Here is a 24,099-nt window from a genome sequence, read left to right as displayed (position 1 = left end):
GCTCCTTTAATATGACACACAAAATATGAATTTTTTGTACTATTTACAGACTTTTGCAATATTTAGTAACATTAAGGTAGATGAAGAGTACATGCTTTTCTCAATCTTAAATCTTTTCACAGTCTTAATGAAACGCAGGCCTGGCTGACTGCTGCAACAGAAGCCAGACACACAAGACAGGTGCTGGTGAGAAAGGAAAGGGTTTGTTTCAGATGCCGGCCACCTAGAAGATGGGGAGCTCTTCTTCCAAAACCCATCTTGCCAGCTCTGGTCAAGCCAGTGATTATTATAGGGAGTTGGTGGGAATTGGGGAGAGGGAACTTCCCAGGGGAAGTACGGGCATGCAGGTTCTGGGGAGAGAGGAAAGAAGGCATGCAGGCAGTGCCCTTGCTGGTCCCGACTAGGATTTTTTATGGTCAGCATCCTTGAGTTGGCCATCTGTTTTTTTGTCAGTTGAACACCTGAGCCAGGACCTTGAGGTCAGGTTGCTTCTTAGGTTCACACAGGAACTGTAACTGCTGAACTATAAAGTAAACTTAGAAAAGAATCTTTTAACATGTAAGCTCTACTTTTGGGAAAAAAGTCAGGTAGAGTACCTAATTAGGTTTAATATTTACTAAGATTAACATGGGTAGCTTTATATAAGTATAGTGTGTTCATTTCTGTTACATTAATTCCCAACTTCCTGCTTTCTGGTATTTTGAAAAAGAGAATAACATAATCAATGGTATATTTTAATATATTAAATATCAGAAAATTTACTATGAATATCCATGTATAATGTATTTGTATAGATATGAGTAAATACTTGTATAGTTTTAATTAAGGATATAAGCTAAAAATAGTACTTAATACTTAAGGTATCTATTCCTTATTTTTTACAAGTGATTCAAAAACAGAAAACTAATCTTATTTTAGAATTTAAAAAGTAAAATATAATACTTTTTAAGTATATATATTTTAATTATACATAATTTATATAATCTCAAAATAACCTAAAATCTCCAAAGTCCCTAAGGAATTCATAAAAATGGCCTCTTGGATTTTGAGAAACTGACAAGCATTGCAGAAGGTATGCTGAGACAAGGAGTTGCTTTCTCGTACCTTTAAATTAAAATAAAAAAACCTGAGTTTTTATTTTTATGGGACAAAAATCAAGCAAAACAATCCTCAATCTCAAATACACATAATAGAGCTATAAACTGTCACAGCAAATTAATTATGCAAGGTACCTACTAGCAGAAAATTAAATATTTGTTAGTTTATTCAACAAACATTTTATTCACTGATGTTTTAGAGACTCAGTTCTTAATAAAACATAAACACAATGCAAGAAATATAGAGACATATAACGGGGCAAGATTATTAACATGTGGGGATTTAGGAGAGGAGATTCTTGCCATAAGTGCTTAATGTTGACCCTTTTCCCTTTTACCCACCTTTTATTCTCCCCACTCCACACACCATCTGAGGCAAGAAAGGCAAAGTTGTGAAGATGTGGAGTGGTAATTAAATGGCTGATCATAGACATTAGAGGATGCAAAATAGTCTCTAATTAGACTGAGCAAGAGAGTGTTAAATGTGTGACTATTTACAGGTCTCCTAAGGGACAAGAAATGTACATCAGGGGAGAGGAGATAAAAGGGATAAAATAAGAAAAGAATAGAGCACTTGGGTTGAAAGAAAATTTATTTATAGGAGAAATAAGAACCTTTCAGGAGTTTCTTAAGTCAAAAGGCAGTGTATTAAGAGGTGATTAAAAATCTATTTTAGTTAACAGTGTACTCAAAGCACCTAAAATATTTGCAAGAGACTTAAAATGAAAATATTAGAATTTCTATTGCTTTTGGGCTCCTTTAGACACAACGCTTTTCCATGACTTGACTAAATAAATCCATCACTGCTTTGTAAGCATTAGAAAATAGCAAAATTGCTACAATTGTTCACCTCAGAAATACCGAAAGAGGTCTTATCTTGGGGAAAAAAAGATGATGGATTTAGTTTACATATTTGAATTTGAGATACCTTTGAAATAGCAAAGACTAGATTTAATGTGGGCTGAATACATCAGCCTGGAGCTCAAAAGGGGCAGGTGTCTGAGAGAGGGACAACCAAACAGGGTTATCAACAGGCAGCTGGAGAGGACCTCCCCCTCTCCCGCTCATGACAGGGACACATAATTTTTACAAATTGACACCTAGCATAGAGAATATTTAATTGGTTCCTGGACTGTGCCTGTGCTGTGGTCCTCCTTAATATTATCCCCAAATTTCAGTTAAAGCCTGAAAAATGAAGCAACCTTAGAAAAGGGAGAAGTGATCGATTTCATGAGTGAAGTTGAGAGAGAGAGGATGGGAGTTTTGGAACTGGGCACAAAGGTACACAGTAAGAATTGAGGGAAAGTGAATTTGAAGCAAGAGTTAACCATGGAAATTTGAGGTTCCAATTATCCTAAAAAAATCTCTAAGGAAAGAGTATACATTGGAATTTCCATACTTTATAGGATTGAATGTTGAAACTGTTTTAATATTAAAGAAAATTGTAACTAATATTGATATATAATTTAAGGTATTTTACTTAGATATTTAGACACCAGCAAGAAAGCATAATAGAAAGCCCCAGCACCTTTCCCCCCACGGAAACAGTCACTTAACAACCATGTAAGGAACAATGTAGTTTCAGGAGAGGTCCAAATCCCAGCTAAGTAGTTGCAGCACTCCAGGTGAGCACAGAACCAAGATCAGTCACACTGAAATGGGTGAAAAAGAAATCATTCTACCTATGTCAGTCCCTCCACCAAGCCAGCACAAGCCAGCACCAAGATAAACAACTCTCTGTGATGGAGGAGGAGGGAAGAGGGAATGAGCTGAATGTCCAATGTCCCTGGCTTTTCGGCAAGCTCCCCAAGGGGTCAGCTCAGCCTTGGCTCACATGGCAATGAAAATTCAAATTTTCACAGTTGAGATGTTTGAAGCAGCTAGAGAAATGGACATCTTTTTGCAGTTGTCATTGCTTTATTAGGCTTGTAGGAGGCTCAAAACTTAGGCCTCTCCTCCAATAAAATGAGAGGAGTAGAAGGAGATTTCAGTGTGCCCACCTTTCAGTGGGCTGCCCAAGGGACTGGTGTCTGCTCATTCTCACACAGAGTCCTGAAAGAAGCAACATAGCCATACACCAGGGAAACAAGAGATTAAATTTCTTTGCTCTTGCTGTGGTTAAAATAGCCTTAAAGTTTTAGAAGGGGGCATGTTGAAAAGAGGATAGGGGACAAAGGAACCCTATGAGTAAGAGGCTATAAAAGCCATGTAAGTAGTGCATTGTTTTAAATAGGACAATTGTTTGAATGGTAGCCAACAATTCACTATCCATTTTAAGAGACTTGTGTGTGGAAGGCTGAAACTAAGCTTCCAGCAATGACAATGCTGATGGAGCCAGAAGTCACACCCACCTCCTAAATGACTGGTGCTGATTTGTGAATTGAACTGCTGCCTATGCTCAAGCCGGATTTGATTTGATTTTTCTTATTGTGCCTGCACTCTGCTGAAGACACAAGGTGCCAATGGAGAATTAATCATATATTCTTATATATAACATTGAAACTTTTATTTTTTAATTAAAATTCAAGTTTCTAAAAGTGGATACAGTAGACAGTTGGACAGCCTATTTGGCAGAAGCTGTGTTTAAGGGGAAAAAAAGAGAGAAACAATTTCTTTACATGACTGCTTTGGATCTCTCTTCTCTCAGCCTTTCTTGGTGCATAAAGTGAAACTTTACCCCACATGCATACTATTTAGAGACAGAAAAAGCTTTGTTTGTTGATGGGTACAATGAAAAATGCATAAATCAACCTTCTTGATTTGGATGACTTGGGTAATTTGCATTCATCTGTTTAAAGAGAGATGTCTTTGGAGACTTTCTATTTTTACATAAAAATTACACTCAGCATCTCCCAGCCTCCTTTGTTCACTAAATTTAGATTTGCTCACTTATACGATTCAGAGGGCCTCACTTGTTCAGAGGGAATTTATGTGCTACTTACTGCATCCCCTCTTCTCACCTACCTCCTTCAAAAATGTACACACATGTAGGGGCTGCAGCCCCTGCCCCCAGCAGCGCACACACCCTAGTTATTCATGGAGTGCACACTTGTGGGTGAAAGCCACCTCTCTGTTACAAACCAGACCAGAGAAATTGGCAAACGGTTTGCAAATACCATAGGGCTTTGTAAGAGTAATTACTCTGGCCTTCAACATTACTGAGCAGTTAGAGGACCATCCAGGAAAGTCCACTGAATCTGAAGTTTCCACAATTCTGGTTCTGTGGCTTTGTCAATAACAGAGTCCTAACTCTATGCGGATGTCGAAAAGCCTCGTGATTGCTGTGGTTATTACATCTATATTGCAGTCTTCTTCCCATTGGATGTGTAAGCCCACTCTAATTTGAAAAACTATTAGCCAGGTTGCTGCAGAGAGATGTATGCTATACCGTACAGGAAGAGATCATATCACGAGATGATGAAAAAGGAAGGGCAGATAAATATTGAAATGCGTTTTTATTTTAAAATTGAGCATATAATATTTTTATTGTGCTCTAAATGCCTTTAAACAAATACATGTTAAAATGAAAAGAGCCAGAGATCCAAAGTTACATATATCTTTGTTCTTTACAAGGTGTGTAAACTTGGGCAAGCCAGTTAAATCTTTCTAAGACTTGGTTCACTAACTGTGGAACAGGGATAAGAGTATCCTGAGGGTACTAATATGAAATTAGCAAGGCCAACCTCACGAGCCCATGACCTGGGCAATTACATGGGGCCATGTGCTCAGATGGGTCCATGGTTGGTTTCATGCTCTGCTGTTGCTATCTTGAAATTCTTAATATTTTCCCCTATTTTAATTTTGTTTTGGGTCTCACAAATTACATAACATGTTCTGCAATTCATAAATAAATCATCTGGACCAGTGATTACCACGTTAGGTGTTTTGTAATTATACGTGTGTGTGTGTGTGTGTGTTTATTTATTCTTCTGCCCTTGCTCCACTGATCCTAAACATGCAGGGTCAAGGGCAGTCAGAGTGTCTACTGCTTTCATACTGACTGCCCATACACAGCTAGGCTCTATTTCATTTCAGGTGCTTCCTTTTTCCACTGTATCTTTGGGTCATGTTCTGTCCTGGCTGTACGTTACATAATGGTTTAGTTCCACATCCTCCCTTTTCTGTATGCCAGGGAGAGACAGGTTTTAGCTGAAGACATAGATGCCCTCCTAAAGGGCCAATGCACGGGTTCTTCTTTGTAACCACTCACCCTGGGCTCCCGGGCTCTGGTGGGGTGAGGGCAGAGCAGACTGGAGTTGTACAAGGAGAGATAGGGGCTTTTGGATCTGGGAAGAGAGCTGAGGTGCCAGACGCCAGGACCCTGTATTGAGTCAGTCTCCAATACTATAGACAACATCTTTCTCTTGTGGAGCATTCCCTTGCATACAGCATCAGCCTGGAGGAAGCCAATAGCTATATACTCTGGACTCCCTTTTGCCCCACTCTGCAGACCCACATTTTGCTGAGGAGGCAGCTGCCTGGGCCACGGTAGAGAGTTCTGGGCAGACTCAGAATGTCAGTGACTGCATGGTATAGCTTTGGGGCAGGGGCTATTTCCCCTACTTTCTTTTCAATTTGACTCATGCCTTCCTCTCATAGAAGGTCTGTTAATCCCACCTGTAGGCTCAAAGTGGCCACACCTTCTCATCTCTTGGTAGAACTTCCTCAGTGAGATCTGGGCAGAACCAGAGATGTCTGAGTTGTGTGGTTTTGGGATGGGAACCATTAGAGCACTTTCCCCCAAGCCTGACTGACCCTTACACCTCACAGGTGATGCACTAGCCCAACCCTCTAGACTCCTGGAAGCTCCACCCTGTTCAGCTTGAGCTTCTTGCATAACCTCGCACAGGGTGAGTTGTGTGGCTATAGGACAAGAACCATTTTCCCTTACACACCTGACTGGTGCAGAGACTTTCCTGCACACAGCCAAATACTCGTTCACTGGGGCCTAATAAGCTCTGCTGGTCTCAACTGGACAACTCCCTGAGACCCTGCCCCAAGACAATAGTCTGCAGACCTGGCAGGTGGCACCTAGACTTGCTATACCTTGGAGCATTTGCTGAGTAACCTCAGGCCAAACACTGGCACTGAGTTTGAACCTATATCAATCTGGTGAACACCACTCACCCCTACCTAGTAACTCACCAAAACCCTATCTCATGCAGCTCGAGTACCACTAGAGACTCTTCAGTGACTGAGTCTATCAGGCAGCCAGCAGGTAGAGGCAGTCAGAGGTAGATCTCAGGGTGCCTTGGGACTTTTGCTGATCTGTCCCTGGGTCTGGTGAAGGTAGAAGCCAGCCTTGGTGAACAGCTGGGTCTTTCCTGTGCACACCCAGGACCAGCAGAAGTAGCCACAAAATGTGGATCACTTTGTACCTCCAAACAGGTTGCCTAGGGCCAGTGACAGGCAGCATCTGACATTGGCTTTCACTAGAATCTCTTCCAAGAGACCCAGTAAGCAACACACCCAATGTTCAGCCCCAGACAACTCCAGAAAAGATCCAATGAGCTTAAAAGGCCTTGCATAGCAACAGTGATCCCGAGTGAGAAGAACGAAGTTGGAGGAATTCATGCTACCTAAAGTCAAACTATACTATAAAGCCATAGTAATGGAAATAGCATGGTACTGGCATAAAAACAGACACATAGATCAATGGAACAGAATAGAGAGCCCAGAAATAAACCCATACCTTTATAGTCAATTAATATTCAACAATAGAAGCAAGCACATGTAATGGGCTAAAGGTAATTTATTCAATAAAAGGTTTTGGGAAAACTGGGTGGGTACACTTGACACCTCCTTATACCACACACAAGAATAAATTCAAATGGACTAAAGACTTAAATGTTAGACTGCAAGCCATAAAAATCATAGAAGACAATATAGGCAATAAAGTCATGAACACTATTTGTAACAGTATTTTATCAGATATATGTCCTCAGGCAAGAGAAAAAAATAAACAAATGGGACTACATTAAACTAAAAGATTTTTCAGAGCAAAGAATATCATCAACAAAATAAAAAGACAACTTATGGAGTGAGAAAACATATTCACCAATGATACATCTGATAAGGGGTTAGTATCCATGATTTATAAAGAATTCAGCTAAATACCAAAAAAGACAAAACATCCAATTAAAAATAGGCAAAGAACCTGAAAGGACATTTCTCCAAAGTGGACATACAGGTGGCCAATAGACATATGGAAAGATGCTCAACATCACCAATCATCAGAGATGCACAAACTAAAAGCACAATAAGATATCAACTCGAACAGATCAGAATGCCTATCATCAATAAATCAACAAACAATGAGTGCTGGTGAGAATGTGGAGAAAGGAGAACCCTAGTGCACTGTCAGTGGGAATGTGGACTGGTGCAGCCACTGGGGAAAGCAGTATAGAAGTTCCTCAAAAAATGAAAAACAGAACTGCTTTTTGACCCAACTATCCCACTTCTGGGAATATATCAGAAGAAACCCAAAACACTAATTTGAAAGAACATAAGCACCCCTATGTTCATTGCAGTGTTATTTACAATCACCAAGACATGGAAGCAGCCCAAGTGCTCATCAGTAGATGAGTGGATAAAACAACTATGGGACATTTACACAATGGGATATAACTTGTCCGTAAAAAAGAAGAAAATTTTATACTTGCAACATCATGAATGGGCTGGGAGATCATTATGTTAAGTGAAATAGGGAGTCAGAGAAAGACAAAAACCATATGATTTTACTCAGAAGTGAAATGTAATGAACAAACAGAACTAACAAGAAAGTTAGAGACAGACTCAGAAAGCAGAATGACAGTTTTGAGAAGAGGTAGGGGATGGAGGAACTTAGTAAAAAGTAAAAATAATGGCCCTGGCTGGCGTAGCTCAGTGGATTGAGCACGGGCTGGGAACCAAAGTGTCCCAGGTTCGATTCCCAGCCAGGGTACATTCCTGGGTTGCAGGCCATAACTCCCAGAAACCGGACATTGATGTTTCTCTCTCTCTCTCTCTCTCTCTCTCTCTCTCTCTCTCTCTCTCTCTCCCTCCCTCCCTGCCTCCCTCCCTTCCCTCTCTAAAAAATAAATAAATAAATAAATAAATAAAAAATAAAGTTTGGACATAACATAAAAAATAAGTTTTAAAAAAAAATTTTAAAAAAAGTAAAAATAATGGACATGGACAACAGTGTGGTGATGATAGGGGGAGGGGTACAAGGCAGATAATTGGTAATGGAAAAATGCAATAAAAATAAAGAATATTTAAGTTTGTAAATGCAAACAAAAAGAGAAAAATCTCAAATAAGAATCTAACTACACACCTAATAGAGCTAGAGAAAGAACAATAAGCTAAGCCCAAAGTGAATAGAAGGAAAAAAAATAATAAAGATCAGAGCAGAAACAAATGACCTAGAGTTTTTAAAAATGCAAAAGATCAATGAAACCAGGAGCTGCTTCTGTGAAAAGATAAATAATATCAACATACCTTTAACCAGACTCATCAAGAAAAAAAGAGAGAAGACCCAAACAAGTAAAATCTGAAATGAGAGAGGAGTATCAACTGACTATACAAAAACACAAGGAATTGTAAGAAAATATTACAAGCAACTGTATGCCAACAAATTGAACAGTCTGGGTGAAATGGATACATTCCTTGGAAAATACAGTCTTCCAGAACTCAGGAAGAATCAGAAAACCTTAATAGATCAATCACAACTAAGGAAAGAAAAGTAGTAATCAAAAAACTCCAGAGGAGTTTCCCAGAGGAGGAGATCCGGAAACCGATCCACACTGAAGGAGGACCATGCAAAGATGCAGGGAGGAGACGCCACGTTCACGTCCAGAAGGAAGGCCACAGAAGAAACTGAACCAGCTGGCATCTTGGTCTCTCATATCCATAGTCTCCAGAATTGTAAGAAAATAAATGTCTGCTATAAACCAAAAAGAGGATCTGTATTGTTTAACTACTTGACAATCATAAAGATTGCTGAGTTTCTTTGTTCAGACATGTGGTTCCCTTTATTTTGACTTGGTCAAACTCACCTCTAATGCAAAGATATGTCTGAATTTACCAACCTACTTTGATTTTCCCGTACTCTATACAGCCACGCACTTAAACATGAAACACGAGTAATACCTTGCATGTCACCTCATCCATTAACCCCACTGTTTTTGTCCTGAAAAGGAGTCAGTTAGGTTCTATATGTTCAAAAACTGCAACTTACAACTAATGACTAACAATATCGTTTTTAGAAAATGATGCTCAAATTGATTATTTTTTAAATGAGGCACAAAATGCCCTATGTCAGATTATATTTTTTAAATGAATGACATGATTTCCTTGTGTTTTGTAATATCATGCCAAAGTAATTGCTATTCTAGGATTTATTAGAATTGGAGTGAGAAGGGTTTGTCAAAAATATGAATTCTACAACAAATGTACATGTACTTCTGCCTACAGGCTGTGATTCTTTTTCAATAAAGAATGTTTGAACAACTTTCTGGTAGCGTGCCGCTGCTCTCTGTTCAAGGATTAATTAAAACATGTTCCTGTAAAAACCTCCAGTGTGAATACATGGAACCAGAGCATGTTCTGTGTGCTGCACCTTCTCATGTGATAAGCCACACTTTCTTCAATGGATGCGCATTGCCTCCGTTTTTAGAACTATTAAGCTGGGATAATTATGGAGCAATCTCGGCAATGTTCAATAGCCCATGCAGATGCCTGACAGGGCATGTTGTCTCTTAATTAGGAATTTGAATGCCTAATGCTTGTATATTAACTGAAATAATTGAATAGATGTTGTACATTTCTTTCACTTTTACTGACATCAAAGCCAGACTAACTAGAATCGTGTGTTTTACCAATGGAAATATTTTATTATATGTTGCATAGGAACTAAAGATATTGTTGAATATTATACTGAACACATATTGTTTTAATAATTTTGTTTTCATTTTTGAGCCCAATACTTAATACGGCATTTTATAGATTCTGAAACACTCTGTTATTGCCGCCTCCTATAACTATTAGAAAACTAAGTTAAATGATATACTTTCCCCCCCTAAATATCCATTCTTTATTAGGTTGTATAGCACTCTGTGCATTTGTGTATGGTGTATCACTAATCTATTATAAACATATGTGTTGTATATATTTAAAACGCTTACTAACTTAGTATTTATTCACAACTATTAATACAAAAGCTGTTTTTAAACATAACAAATTGCTCTCGATTAGAAATACACATAATGACCTATTTCCATAAACATTTTTAGTAAGAGATATCTTGATGTGCGAAACCCTGCAGACATTTTATGGAAATTAGACAGTATTGTGCAGAAGTAAATCAGAGCCATATTGTTTTTGCTTAATATTTCTGAGAGGTGAATTATTTTTGCTTGATATATGATACAAAAGAAAGGACCCTAAGCAGAGGTGAATATGACCATTTGTATGTTTCAATACATCTCTCCTTTTGTTTTGCTCACGCGTCTGGTTTATTTGCAAGATTTTATGCATGTAAGAAAAATGCTATTATTTAGGAACTATGTGCTGTGTGTGCTTTCACATGTACAATTGGATTAATATTGATTACATGCACAAAGAAGAATTACCTTCATGGGCAAAAAAGACTCTTAAGAAATATAAATTTTGGTCAAATAAATATTTAGCAATCAAAATGGTGTATACTATTTAGCTCAATTTTTTGGAACAAAAATATAGAGTTTGTCTTACACTAGAGTACTGAAGGATTTAGACATATTGAATGTCAAATAAAGATATGCATATCAGCTTTTCCCCTAAACAATATGACTTACTCCACATTAGATTAATGTGGGCGTCATGCAAAGTATAGGTATTAGACGCTGTGCAGAAAAACAAAGCTATAATTCAGAAGAAGATGAACTCTCTTTGCAAGAAAAGAGTTGGAAATCATAAACTATTTTAATTTTGTGTTATAATTCAGAAACGCAGACACTCTTTTCATTTTTAAGCAGCCATTCAGCATCTTCTATTTTTTGCATTTTATTTTGCCATTTTAAAATCAGAGAAGCCATACTAATATGTTAGATTGATTTAAATAATATATCAACTCTTCTCTTGTCATTTTTGTTAGAATACATATTGTAAATAATTCACATATTGGCCCATATTTGATAAAAGATGATATATACCATAGTGAAAAAATAACAGCAAAATTATTAATAGAACAGGAAATGCTCAATACCCAACAGTCATTCCTTCTAAACAACAACAACAAAAAAATTGAATCATATTAATGTATTCAACAGTGCCTTGGTGACACATCAGATGCCATCTGTCATTACATGCTTATTATGTTGCTGAAATAGAATTATGGGGTTTTGCTGACAATTACTGCAGAACGTAGTATGTCACATCCTTCTTCTTTTTTTGGGGGGGTGTATTTCATTTGCACTAGACAGCCTAAAGAAAATAAAAGCAAACATATGAGTCATATTAAGATTTAACTAAGAAATTTCATTCTGTGACTTGTTAGATGTACACCTAGAAATGGAAACATACTCTTCTTTGATCCTTTGTTCTTCCTTTTAATATCGTCTTATGGTAGATATAGTAATTTTATTTATATAAATTTAGGAAAATGGATTTTAATTCAAAATATTCTGTTACCAAGCAGTAAATCTTTTGGATGGAAATTTACAGAAAGAATAATTTACAGGAATCAACTATAATTACATATAATTCATGCTGCAGCTGCTTATAATTGTAGTTTTCCCCAGGACCTTCCCCTACTTATAACCACCTGAGAATTGCTTCTTTGCAAATGGTTAATTGGAATAATAATTTTTCCCTAACTAGATGCAATGGAATAAACGATTAGTAAGAATTCTTTTTTTCTCATAATAATCTGATAAAAAGATAAAATTTGGTTTGACAGCAAAAAAATGTGAGAAATACCTACTATGTGTAAAAAAAATGAACGTGGTGATACAGGTTGGGATGCAGATAAATAGAAATCACAGTCTACCTAGAGGAATAAAATCTTGCTGGGGGATTAAAAACATAACTATAGATAAAAACAATGTAAAAATGTAATGGAGAACACTGAGAAAGTACAAACTATAAAGGTATCGTTTTCTAACTATAAGGTCCATTTCTTTCACAGAAATTAAAAGTTAAAAATTTCTTCAAATAAACTGGCCCATGAGACAAATGCAATGCTGGATCCTCTCTGCATACTTCTGTTGTTAGACTTCCAAAGATCATACGATGCAGAATAAGTTAAATACATGGAATTTGATACTAATCAGAATGGAATTCAATATCCAGCACTAGTGCTTTGTGATGGTACAAATTGTTTAACTTATTTGGGGGAAATTATTTAACCTTTTGGATATTTCCCCTAGTTAAAAATAAGAATAAATATCTACCCCTTGAATCTTATAATGAAAGACCAATGTGTAGCAAACCCAGGAGAAAGTAGGCTATTATGATGGTAGAATTTTATTTGCAGCATTGTGGATAGAACCTTGTTGCCTACTGGGCAGTAGAATATTTTGTTCCAGCAAAAATTAAAAGATTAATATTGTCTATATACATATATTACCTAGAGGTAGTAATTTATGAACAAAACTATTTCTGGAGAGCGATGTGATTGAACCCATATTGTACAATTAAATTTATATACATTCTAATGTGTATATATATGTAACATATGTTTATAGCTCTGGCTGGTGTGGCTCAGTGGATTGAGCACTGCCTGTGAACCAAAGGGTCGCTGGTTTGATTCCCAGTCAGGGCACATGCCTGGGTTGCAGGCCAGGTCCCCAGTGGGGGGAGTATGAGAGGCAACCACCCATTAATGTTTCTCGTCCTCTCTCTCCCCCTTCCCCTCTGTCTAGAAATAAATAAGTAAAAAATCTTTAAAAATATATGTTTATATACATATATAATATATACTTGATTGTATATCTATATAATAGACATAAAAGTTTATTCAAAGAAACCTAAAAGAGATGTATAGTTCTCTGCACCTACAAAAATGGTGATATCCTTAGAATCTATTTAAACTAGGCCACCTTATGTGCATCTAGTTAGAGAATTTTGTGATTTGTGAATGTGTTAGTCAAAGGACAGACTATGTCTGCTGAGTCTCTCAATAAGCTGCATCTCCTGGAATTCACATCCTATGCAGTTCCCATCTACTCAAATATGGGCTGGACCTCTTACCCATCTTGAACAATAGAATGCAATGAAGTTTCTCCATGAGGCTTCCAAGGGTAGACCATAAGAGAGTCTTATACCTTTCTGCTATGTGAGTGGCTCAAGAACCACACAAGGAATCCAGTCACCTTGAGACAAATAAGACACTGACTGCCAATGAGAGATTTCTACATCTGTGTTGTGACTAGATTGGGCTCATGAAGTTCTGGCTTTTCCATCAGTTGCCTAGGAGGCTTGGACACCCATTTCCTATGAGCAACAAAATTAAGGGCATGTGTCTTGTGTTGACTAAAAAGAGAACGGAAACAGTAAGAAATCAGCAGATAAACTGCTTGCTCTTCCTTTCCCTTGACGGGATGTTGCAAGATGGAGCAATTTTTACACTGCCTCCATGAAGATATCCCAAGAGACTCAGAAACTGTGTTTATGGAGAATCCAAGGCTCACTCAGGAATAAACCACAGCTTTACTTCTCCCACTGCTACTGTTTTCTCACTTTTCTGTTTTACTCACTGTTATTTCTCTGATTTGTCCCCTCCAATAAAATGAATTATACAAACTTTTTCCACAAGCCCTATTTGCTGGAGAATCTAGGTGTGGCAACCAGGAAGGGGGCAATATAAAATACATCGGTATATATAAGGATAGTTTAGAGTGGGAAAGATTGAAATCTAAGGTATTAGGTGACCTAAATTTTTTCTCTTTTGGAAATTGTATACTTTCCAAAATATTTTGGAAGTCTAAGATTTACTATGTTAAAAAGTTTTGTGTGGTTCTGTAGTAGCTCCCAAGCCCCCTGTTCTGATACCTGAATGCAACCAGTGTCTACTTTGGGTTTGATTTTAGATTTTTCTGTGTAAGTATGCTAAATTTAGACCCTGCTTTTACTTTCAAGATGAATTTGAATTTAAAAGTTAGTTGTATTAAAGTACTGCAAGTTCTCACATGAGAAACTTGCTATAAATACTGTCATGAGCTCTTAAGAGTTGTTACTTTCTTCGGTACATGAAAACAGTTTGAGAGGCAGAAAAATGCTGCCACGGAGTCCATACCTCAGCATATCCAAGACCAGGGATGGAAGTCAGGTGAATTAGCTGCAGGTGCTTAGGATTTGGAAAGTGCTGAGGGGACAAAAGGCCAATGTGTTGGCTCCAGGTTAGTTCTTATGATCAACTATTCTTTTTATCTTCCCATAAGACTACCTCTCTCGTTTGTTGCTGAGGATGGGAGGGATAAGAGGAGGGGGCCAAGAAGGAGTTAGAATGTTTGATTTCAAATAGGAAATAGAATTCCTCAGTCGTCCACGTAGCAATGAAAAAAAAAATACATTAACTCAAGCAGACAGAGGAGGGCAGCAGGGGTGGGGCGTTAGAATTTTTCACATAATTTAAAGCATTAAAAGTAAATCAAGACAATGGCCTATTCGGTATTTAGACCTGTGCAATTTCTGGCCTCTTTCCATATATTTTTCTTTTGTTTATCTCCAGAGAGATGCCCACATGTGTACAATACAAAGAACTGAGTCATAAAAGCAGAGGCCTGTTAGCCTCCCTGAGGACCAATTAATGGTGCTCCAAATCTTGTGGGCAGGCAGATAAAAAGGATAGAGAGAGTGAGGGGAAGAGAATGAATACTCAACTAGATAGGGCAGGCTGGTTTTTTTTCAGATGTTGGAAGAGACTCCTTTAGTTATTCTTATCTAACTTCTCAGGGGTTTGTGCGTGTTTTTTCTTCCTTATTTTTTCTCTCAGCTGCTTCTGTAGTTCTCCTAGTTGTAATGTGAACAGAGAAAAGTAGTACTTCAAAATATCAATTAGGCTTTCATCCAAACTGATGACAGCACGAGCCTGGCTGAAAAAATAAATAAAAAGGCCATTTAGAATGTTTCTGTCCCTCCTTTCATATATTGGCAGTTTTATTGATAGGTGCTTGAGTGCGTATTACCATTTGTGTCTCCAAGCTGGATATTACTGTGAATGCAAGGAGCTTTGTAGTTCAACCTTTAACTCAATCTCGCCCCCCACGAGTCCACAGGCCTTTGAACAGCAACGGAGTGGCACTTTGAAATCAGGAGTTGAAAGTGTTTGACATGGAAAGGGGAGCTTGAAAGTCTTGCTCTTTGAAACTTTTCAAAGTCCCACAGAAAGTACAGGCAGGACAATAATGGGCAGGCTGGGGGATCTACGGATGAAGACAGGATATGTGGTAATGAGGATTTAAGTATTCCTCTAGCTTCATCCTACTCTGCTTCCTCTGCACGAGGGAATTAGAACTGCCTCATAAGATAACAGAGTTGCCTTTTGGTGGCAGTATTTGGGTGTTTTTAAAAACGTGTTAATTCTTTGCTTAGCAGAAAAATCGACCCACCCAGTGAAAATTAGAAAGCAGATATCAGAATTCTCTCATGTCTGGGGAAGTTAGAAGGCTGTTGCGTGATGTTGCAAAACTTTCCATTGACCAGTGCTGATTTCTGAAGCTAATCTCCTGGAAGGGAAATGGGCTGTTTCACATTACTTGGAAAGGGACTTGGTCATTACTGTGGCATTTCCTCTGCTTGACCAATAAGCAGATTAAGTTCTAATACCACAATTTATTTTAAAGCCAAATTCAGATGATCACTGAGTATGGTGAGGTAAGATTATACCTTAATTTTGGGAAATTTAGCTCTATGTCAACAGAATGTAAAGGTAAAATTTCAAGGAAAATAACTCTACAGTATTTTCTATTTTATTAATAATTTTGGGGGTATGAAGATGCTTCTAACTCACTACCAGCCTAGCAGTTTTTATAATGTTTTCCAGCACTAGTGCATCCAATCTTTCACAAAGTTCGTCTTGTGACAAGGGCCTTGCTCCCTCTTTGAAAAGTTCAGTTTATGGTGATGGAATGTAGGAAGCAAAACAGATCATAAAGCAAAGACATTAATGATATTGAATTGATGCCTTCAGAATAATAACTTGCAAATATTTTCATCTAGTGACTAAAGAAAAAAATAGCAGTATATATTATAAAAATTTAAGCAAGTAGTCTTTACTATCTTTTCTTAATGTTGTATATCAGGGTTAAATACAACAAACAAAGCAGCCAGAATATTTATTAAGCACCTATTATAGACAGGCATAGTACTTTATAATTGTCTTTATGGATGCCTTCCCATTAATCATCTCTATAACCCAGAACTGGGCATGGTTGATTTGTTTTAAATGAAATGATCAGTATGTATCTATATTAGTTCTTTTTTTTAAAGATTTTATTTATTTTTAGAGAGGGAATGGAGGGAGAAAGAGAGAGAGAAACATCAATGTGCAGTTGCTGTGGGTCATGGCCTGCAACCCAGGCATATGCCCTGACTGGGAATCGAACCTGCGATGCTTTGGTTCACAGCCTGGGCTCAATCCACTGAGCTACACTAGCCAGGGCTATATTAGTTCTTATAACAATGACAATAATACTATGATAGTGATATCAGTAAGTTGCTTTCTTACTGAAAGAAATTAGAACACATTAAGTATAGTTTTAAGGAGTTGGAAGATTAAGGGTTTATTTATATTTCAATTCATAAATTAAACCTTTTCCTAAAACAACAAAAATACATAATGTATTTTTGAGAATGACTGAAAGGCACATGATTGGGAAATAGCTACCAAAATTCCTTATGTAGATACCTGTTAATCATAATTTATTTCTGCAATTATTATCAATCTAAAAACAAATTTTCATCAAAACAAGATATTCTGTTGCGCTCCAATACCAAAGCAAATTATCCCACTTTTGTCACCATTTCCTGAAGGATGAAAAAAAATTGGATTGGAATCTCTGGGTTGTTGCAGTTTATTGATTGGATAAAAACACTCTTTTCCTTGAGCTTTGCCATTCAAAAATCACACACTTATTTCTTGTTATGAAAAGGTGGGTTGTTTGCATAACTAACACTCACTATACTATGACTAAATGATGCTGGGTTAAAAATAATGACAGTTACTCTAATAAGCACAGATCTTTGTGAAATCCCTCTGGCAGTAGAATATTTTATTCCCTCCATAGGTTTCTTGGATAACTAATTTGTGGTTCAGTGTTTTCTATTTTCTGACCTATTTGAAATAAAAATACTTTGTTATACTAAAAATATTTCTACTAAAACAAAGTATTTTTATTATTTAGTTTAAGCGCAAATATTTATAAATATATAAATACATTGTACAATACCAAAAATATATACATACATATGCCAGAGTATTAAATGAACAGGAGTCCTGAAGACAGGCTGGCTGAACATTGGGTCCTGGCTCAGATATTCAACTGTGAAACTTGGGCAAATTACTTAGGCTTTCTGTGCCCCTCCTTACTCCACTGCAAAATGCTGGTAACGAATACAATAAATTCATGGGTAAGTTGTGAAGATAAATGAGAATACAAAAACGGTAGCAATAAAAGTTAGCTGCCGTTGTTATCAAAGACACCATGTCTTTATTATATGCTCTAGTGACCTAGCAAACATAGATACAAAAATTTTGAATGTAACCGTACAAAACAGGAATGTCTTACATCTCAACTTTTTGTGCTGAAAACACTAAATAACTTTAATCTTTCTATTGTTAATCCATTGTTGTTATTATCATTGTTACTACTTGTAAACTGAGTAACTAAGCCAAAAGGCTTAAATATTCAGTCCAAGGGCAATTATACAATTTAATAATATTAGAGGACATATTTTCTCACTAAATTTTATCTTACTACCATACTGATAGAAAGAAAAAACAGTGAATAATAATTTGACCAATCCTGGGATGAGTAGGTAACACCTCAAGAAGCTCCTTGATTAGGATTCTGCTTTCCCATGTAACTTTGAATGTGTATGTATTTTTATTTAACACAACTAACTTTAGATTAGTAATATTGAAGCCAATCTACAAGAAAATTCATTTTTTCTTCACTTCCCAAATCGTGAACTTGACATAGTGATGTGTAAAGTAGAGGGGCAGGTCTGGAAAACGGAGCAAAGAAAACTACAATAAGAAGTCCAAGTTGGTGAAAAGTTATGTCAAAGAATCTCCAAGACAAATAATTTTGAAAATTAGCTAAAACTGAGTATGGTTTTTTAATAATAGGATTATTTTAGTTTATTTAAAGTCCTAGAAAATTAATGGTAATACATTAATTTCTTTATTTGCCATTAAATCTTAACAATCTGAAATTATATATGTTGACAGTATCAATTTTTTACACATTATTCCCTTGTCTGGATTCTAGATACAAAATGCTTTAAATATTCACTACACAGTCAAAATTTCTTCTTGTCATTTTATACAATTTCAGTTACTCTTTAAATAAGATACCCAATTCTGAAAGAGAATGGGAAACATACACTTTAAAATATTTTATTTAATTTGGAAATGCAAAATCTTCATTTATTATTTTCTTTTATCATTTTCCTATTACTGATGGGTTTTATACTTTTCCTACATTTAGAAACTAATGTAACCTGGTATATTTTCACATATATAGAAACAAATATCAATATAGATATGTATATGTAAAATTATTATATGAGAACTTTTGATTCTGGAATAGGTGTCTTTTCCTAATTGACTTTGTAAACTACTCAATTAATAAATATGTTTGTTACTGATATGTTATTTTAATATTGTAATTTTAAAGCAAACAATAGTTCCCCTTACAAACCAATCATCCATGCTTATAACAAAAGCCAAGAGGTTTATATTTTATGAACTAAAAGAATTAAATGTTAGTTAGAAAACAGTAAGTTTTCATACATATGCAAATTTCCCTTCTCTATATATAATTGTTTGTATGACCAGTTATGAGAAAAATCTAAGTAACCAATGGATTGATTGAATTCTACCTGCTATATCTAAGCTTCTCAAAGGAATTTGGCAAGTAAGGTTGAGTTACACTCCCACTGGATGCCAATATTTCTACAGGTAAAGTGAGGTTTACTAAAATTTTGTTTTCAAAGCACTTTTGAGATTTATGGAACAAAGTAGTCATGGGTTGTTCAAACATGATTCCAAAATTTTCAAAATGGTATCCTTCAAACCAGGTCTTAAAAATTAGCAGGCATTACCATTAAGCTTGATAAAAATAAAATTTCCCTGACTCATCGCTATAGTTTTTGATTCTTTAGACCTTGTACGTAGACAAAGAATCTGTATAGCTAACCATCTCCTTAAGGCTTTGATGTGTTCCATAGGTTTAAGAAACAGACTAAAAATCTTTTTCTTCTAAACCATTCATATTATATCTATATAAAAATTACTTTAAGGAACAAACTATAGAGAATTTGAGTTTCATTGAGAATCACCCATCTTTCTACTTTCCTTCTTCACTTCTTCTTGGGCTGGCAAATAAACTGAGAGTGATGACAAATAAAACTGGATAGTTCTTTCTCAAAAGATTCCATGGTTATTATAAGCTGAAATAAATAACCTTCTCGGAAATAGTTGAGAGACCTCCCTGCACCCCGCAGGAACTCTCAGGTTTCATGAATGAAGTAAAATGGCTGAGCTTTCAAAGGAATATTTGAAGTATATTGATGGATTTAACCATCAGTATATTTTTTCTTTATTTCTTCATACTTTGCTGCTGTGGATTAGCACTTCAGAACCACCATGCACAGCAGCAATTGTGTGGGATCGTAACCTAGAAGATTAACAGCAAGGTATCTGAAGGTAGATTTTTTAGTTCCAAATGCAACTCTACCTCAGAATTGTCCTGTGACTTTGGGAAAGTTTAACCATTAATTTCTAGTTGGAAAAAAACTTTTAATATTATTTACCTCATAGAGTGGTAGTGAGGAACACATGGAATAACACACATGAAGTTCGCCTCTTATTGTCTGGAACATGAAAAATTCAATAAATATCAGCCATTATGGTTCCTATTACCATTACTATGTAATGGCTACATTACAGAAACCTCAAAACAAAACTGAAATACATTCTATGACACCACTGAATAACTAATACATTCATTCTTTCATTTTCCTACTATTGCTGGAGAAGATCCTCTCACCTCTGTTGTCTGAAGAGTGTACTATGCTAGACTTTCATTATAATTGTTAAAAGTTTTTATGTTCTTTTTGAATTTTAGATGTTTTTATCAAAATTTGACATTCTACTATGTTAAAGAAACTTATTACGAAGAACAGCAACCCTCTGCCCCTCTGCTTGCTAATTTCCCAATTTCAAAGGGAATCATCTGCAACTATAGGCAGTGCAGAGAATACAAGGGGCTGTGCAAAGGGAAATTATTCAAAGCCATCTTAATAAATAATGGGAAAAATATAATTCCTTCATGAACTTTAGAACTATCAAAACTAATGTTAAAGACTCTTACTATCAGCTATAAGCATATAGAATAATAAAAAGTAAAATTGATATTAATTTATAACATTAGAAACATTGCAAATAGAGTATGTTTAAGAAAAAAAAGTTGAGTTTTTTCCTTCCCTTCGTATATAATGTGCCATACAGAGAGAATATATTTTCTGTGTCTTTAAGAATTGTCATTGTCCTTTCTAAATGTGGTCAGCTTTGAAAATTTCACTGTTAATACTATGAATGTTGTGCAGTATCTCCAAGGGTTTCTTTAATGTAAAATTTTTACCAGAATTGCTTCCTCTAAGTTATCCTTTTCATCATAACACTTTCTTCATTTATGTCAATAAAATCTCTCTTGTTAAGTTCTAATGACTGAATATCTACAGTCTCTCAAACAATAGACAGCTCAACATTCTAATGGTTAGATATTGTTTTCTATAATCCATTTAGAGTTAATTTAAAGTTTAATTCCAGCTTCTTCACTTTCTGCTTACTTATGCACTTTCGTCTTGGGTTGCCAATTGCCTGTTTTGATTATTCGTTCTTCTAATATGTCATGTGGATTCGTTTATTATTGGATGACAAGGATGCAAGACAATTACACACTTTTCTGTCTGCATGAGCTGAATAACAGGTGTGCAGTGACTAATCATCAACAGTATTGGAATGGTACTGATGTGATTGGTCACTAATGATGTATATCTATCATTTATGTAGTTATTTGTAAACCAAACAGCTAGAAGTGGAGTTTTTACTTTATGCTGTGGTAACTGAAATTTGAATCCTGTGTTAAGGAAATGTGTCATTTAATTAAACTGTGGTTACTGAAATTTGTCCACATTGAAAACCTGCGAGAGAAAGACTGCCTACATTTTGACCAAATCTTTTGGAATTTTCTCAAAACTCTGTCTCATTTGAGAAATTTCTCCTGTAGATGTCTGAACTTCTCCAATCTGTAGTGATCCTGCTGTACACCTGTTGGATAATTCCCGATTTTGGAATCTCCTCACTTCTCCCTCCTCCAAATTATCTTTTAATTTCTCCCTTAAGTTGTGCCTTTGTTTTTTGTAGTCCTTGTTGTTATTTGTGTCTATGATATCACTTAAGAAAAGTATATTCTTCACTTGTCCTCAGAGAAAGATGACATAAAAATATTTTTTTTGAAAACTGGAATGTTTTCAATTTCTTAATTCTAGAAAGTAGGCTGACAGCTGTCAAGAAGAGGTGAAGGGGCTGGATAGGGATGTAGAGGAGCTGAGCAAAAAAGGAAAAGAAAGAAAACTCATGCACACAGACAACAGCATGGAAATTTCTGGGGGGGGCAGGGTTTGGAGGGTGGCAGATGGTAAATGGTGACGGATGGAGAATTGACTTGAAGTGGTGAGCATACAATATAGTGTACAGATGACACATTGTGGGATTGTGCACCTGAAACTTGTACAATTTTATTAACCAGTTTGTTTCACCTCAATCAATTCAATGAGAAGGAAAAAAAAATAAAAAAGTAAAATATAACAAAAAATTTCTTCATTCTACCTAATACTTGTTTGAGATATCATTCTTATTAAGTTGAAGAGTAGAAGCCATTCTCTAGCGGTGGTGAAGTTGTCCTATTTTATGTTGACTCTGTTGCTGCTGCTGAGTACTCATTATGCTTCAGTGGCGAGAATTTTTTTTGCCATCACTCTCTAGAGGTTCACACTATCTCTTCTTTGTTCCCAGTGTAATAAAACTTTGCAATAATATTTTCCTTGGAGTTGGCCAATTTTCAACTATTGTTTTGTGTTAACAGTCTTTAACAGAAACTTACATTTTTACTAAAATTTTTAAATTTCTCATTAATTTCTGTCCCTCCAATTTTTTTGTTTCTTTCTCTAGAACTGCAATTATTGAATAACTGGATGCTTTTATTTATCTGGTTACTCTAAATTCTGAGGCATTTACTCAAATTTTTCCAAATTTCTTATTGTAACTTCACATTTACTATCATGTTTCCAGTTTTCAAAAATTCTTTATCTCCTAATGTTTATTTTGATTGCATAGAATATTAACTTTGAGCTATCTGTTGATATTAGTGATGTTTTTAAAAATTCATTTCTTGTATTGTACCTGCACTCCATATGTTAATTCTTTCTACATCTTAGAGGCCTTCTTAGGTATTTTCTGATCCTTGTGTCTCTATAAATATTATTGAAAACGAAGAATGTGGGATGATATTTTTGATTGTGAACATCAAAAATATCAAAAAATATTTTTTTAAATAACAGTACTATTTCTTTACAAGAAATAGTGTGATACCTTTGTGTAATGCCTTTAGAATATTGTGTGTGTGTGTGTGTGTGTGTGTGTGTGTGTGTGTGTGGTTAGATGTAGTCTACAAGGAAAAATTCTCAGACCTCCTGCCTACAGAATACAAATCTTAGCATTGGGAGATCCAAGTGGGGTAAGAGTAAGGTCTCAATAACTAGAATGCACATATTGACTTAATCATCTCGTTTTCTGTTTGGAACTCTTGCTCTGTGTCTCATCTGGTCTTCACTGGTGATCCTTATGTTCTACCACTTTTAGTGATTAAGCCTCTGATTTTCTGACTGAGACAGGGAGGAGACTAGAGACTCTAATTTCTTCAACAGATTCCACAAAACCCTCTTCTTTATAATTCAGTCTCACCTCCATTTCCAGGGATAGCAGGTGCTACCAGTGTTTAAGGCTGTGTGAACTTGGAGGTGCAAGTCACCACAGTGCATGGTTCCTGCTCTATCAGTTTAGAATCCATCTTTCCTGGGTCTGTTACTGTAGTTACCTTCTAGCATTTGCTTTTCATTATCAGAATTTTAATTTTTCATTATATTTCTCACAGTATATGTATCAGTTAATGTCTTTGAAAATTTTCCTTACTGCCATTTTAGTGAAGTTTTAAGAGACTTTAACAGATGGAAAAAATTTGTAACCTTTACATATAAGGTTTTTGTGATTTTTAAAATTTAAATTTACTAAAATGATTAATTTTAAAATATACTTTGATGTGCTTGAACTATATATCTAGCAGTACTTGGAATTCAGTTAAAAATTAAGAACCTTGAACCTTAACCCTTGTTTAGACAGAAGTGGCCCTCACCTGCTTTATAGAAGAGAGCATCCTTCTATTGCCTGGAGACCATTCATTTGAGTTGAATGCCTCAGAAAATAATTTTTCTCCACAAGAGCTACACCCCTTTTCCTCATGACCCTAGATAAGTGGTCCTTAGGAGCAAAGACCTGGATCAGCGACATCATCATCTGGAAACAGGCTAGACCTAGACCTGCCCAATCAAAAACTCTGAAGTGGCACCAGGCCACTTCATAGGGCAAATCTGTTTGGTCAAGCCCCCTAAGTGGTTCCAGTTCATGCTAATGTTTGAGAAGCACTACTTTTGACAAGTAATTAGGGTCAGATCTTAGCACACCACCAGTGTAAAG

Source organism: Phyllostomus discolor, chromosome 2, assembly GCF_004126475.2.
Source record: "Phyllostomus discolor isolate MPI-MPIP mPhyDis1 chromosome 2, mPhyDis1.pri.v3, whole genome shotgun sequence".
Lineage (NCBI taxonomy): Eukaryota > Metazoa > Chordata > Mammalia > Chiroptera > Phyllostomidae > Phyllostomus > Phyllostomus discolor.
Note: the sequence above shows the minus strand (reverse complement) of the source record.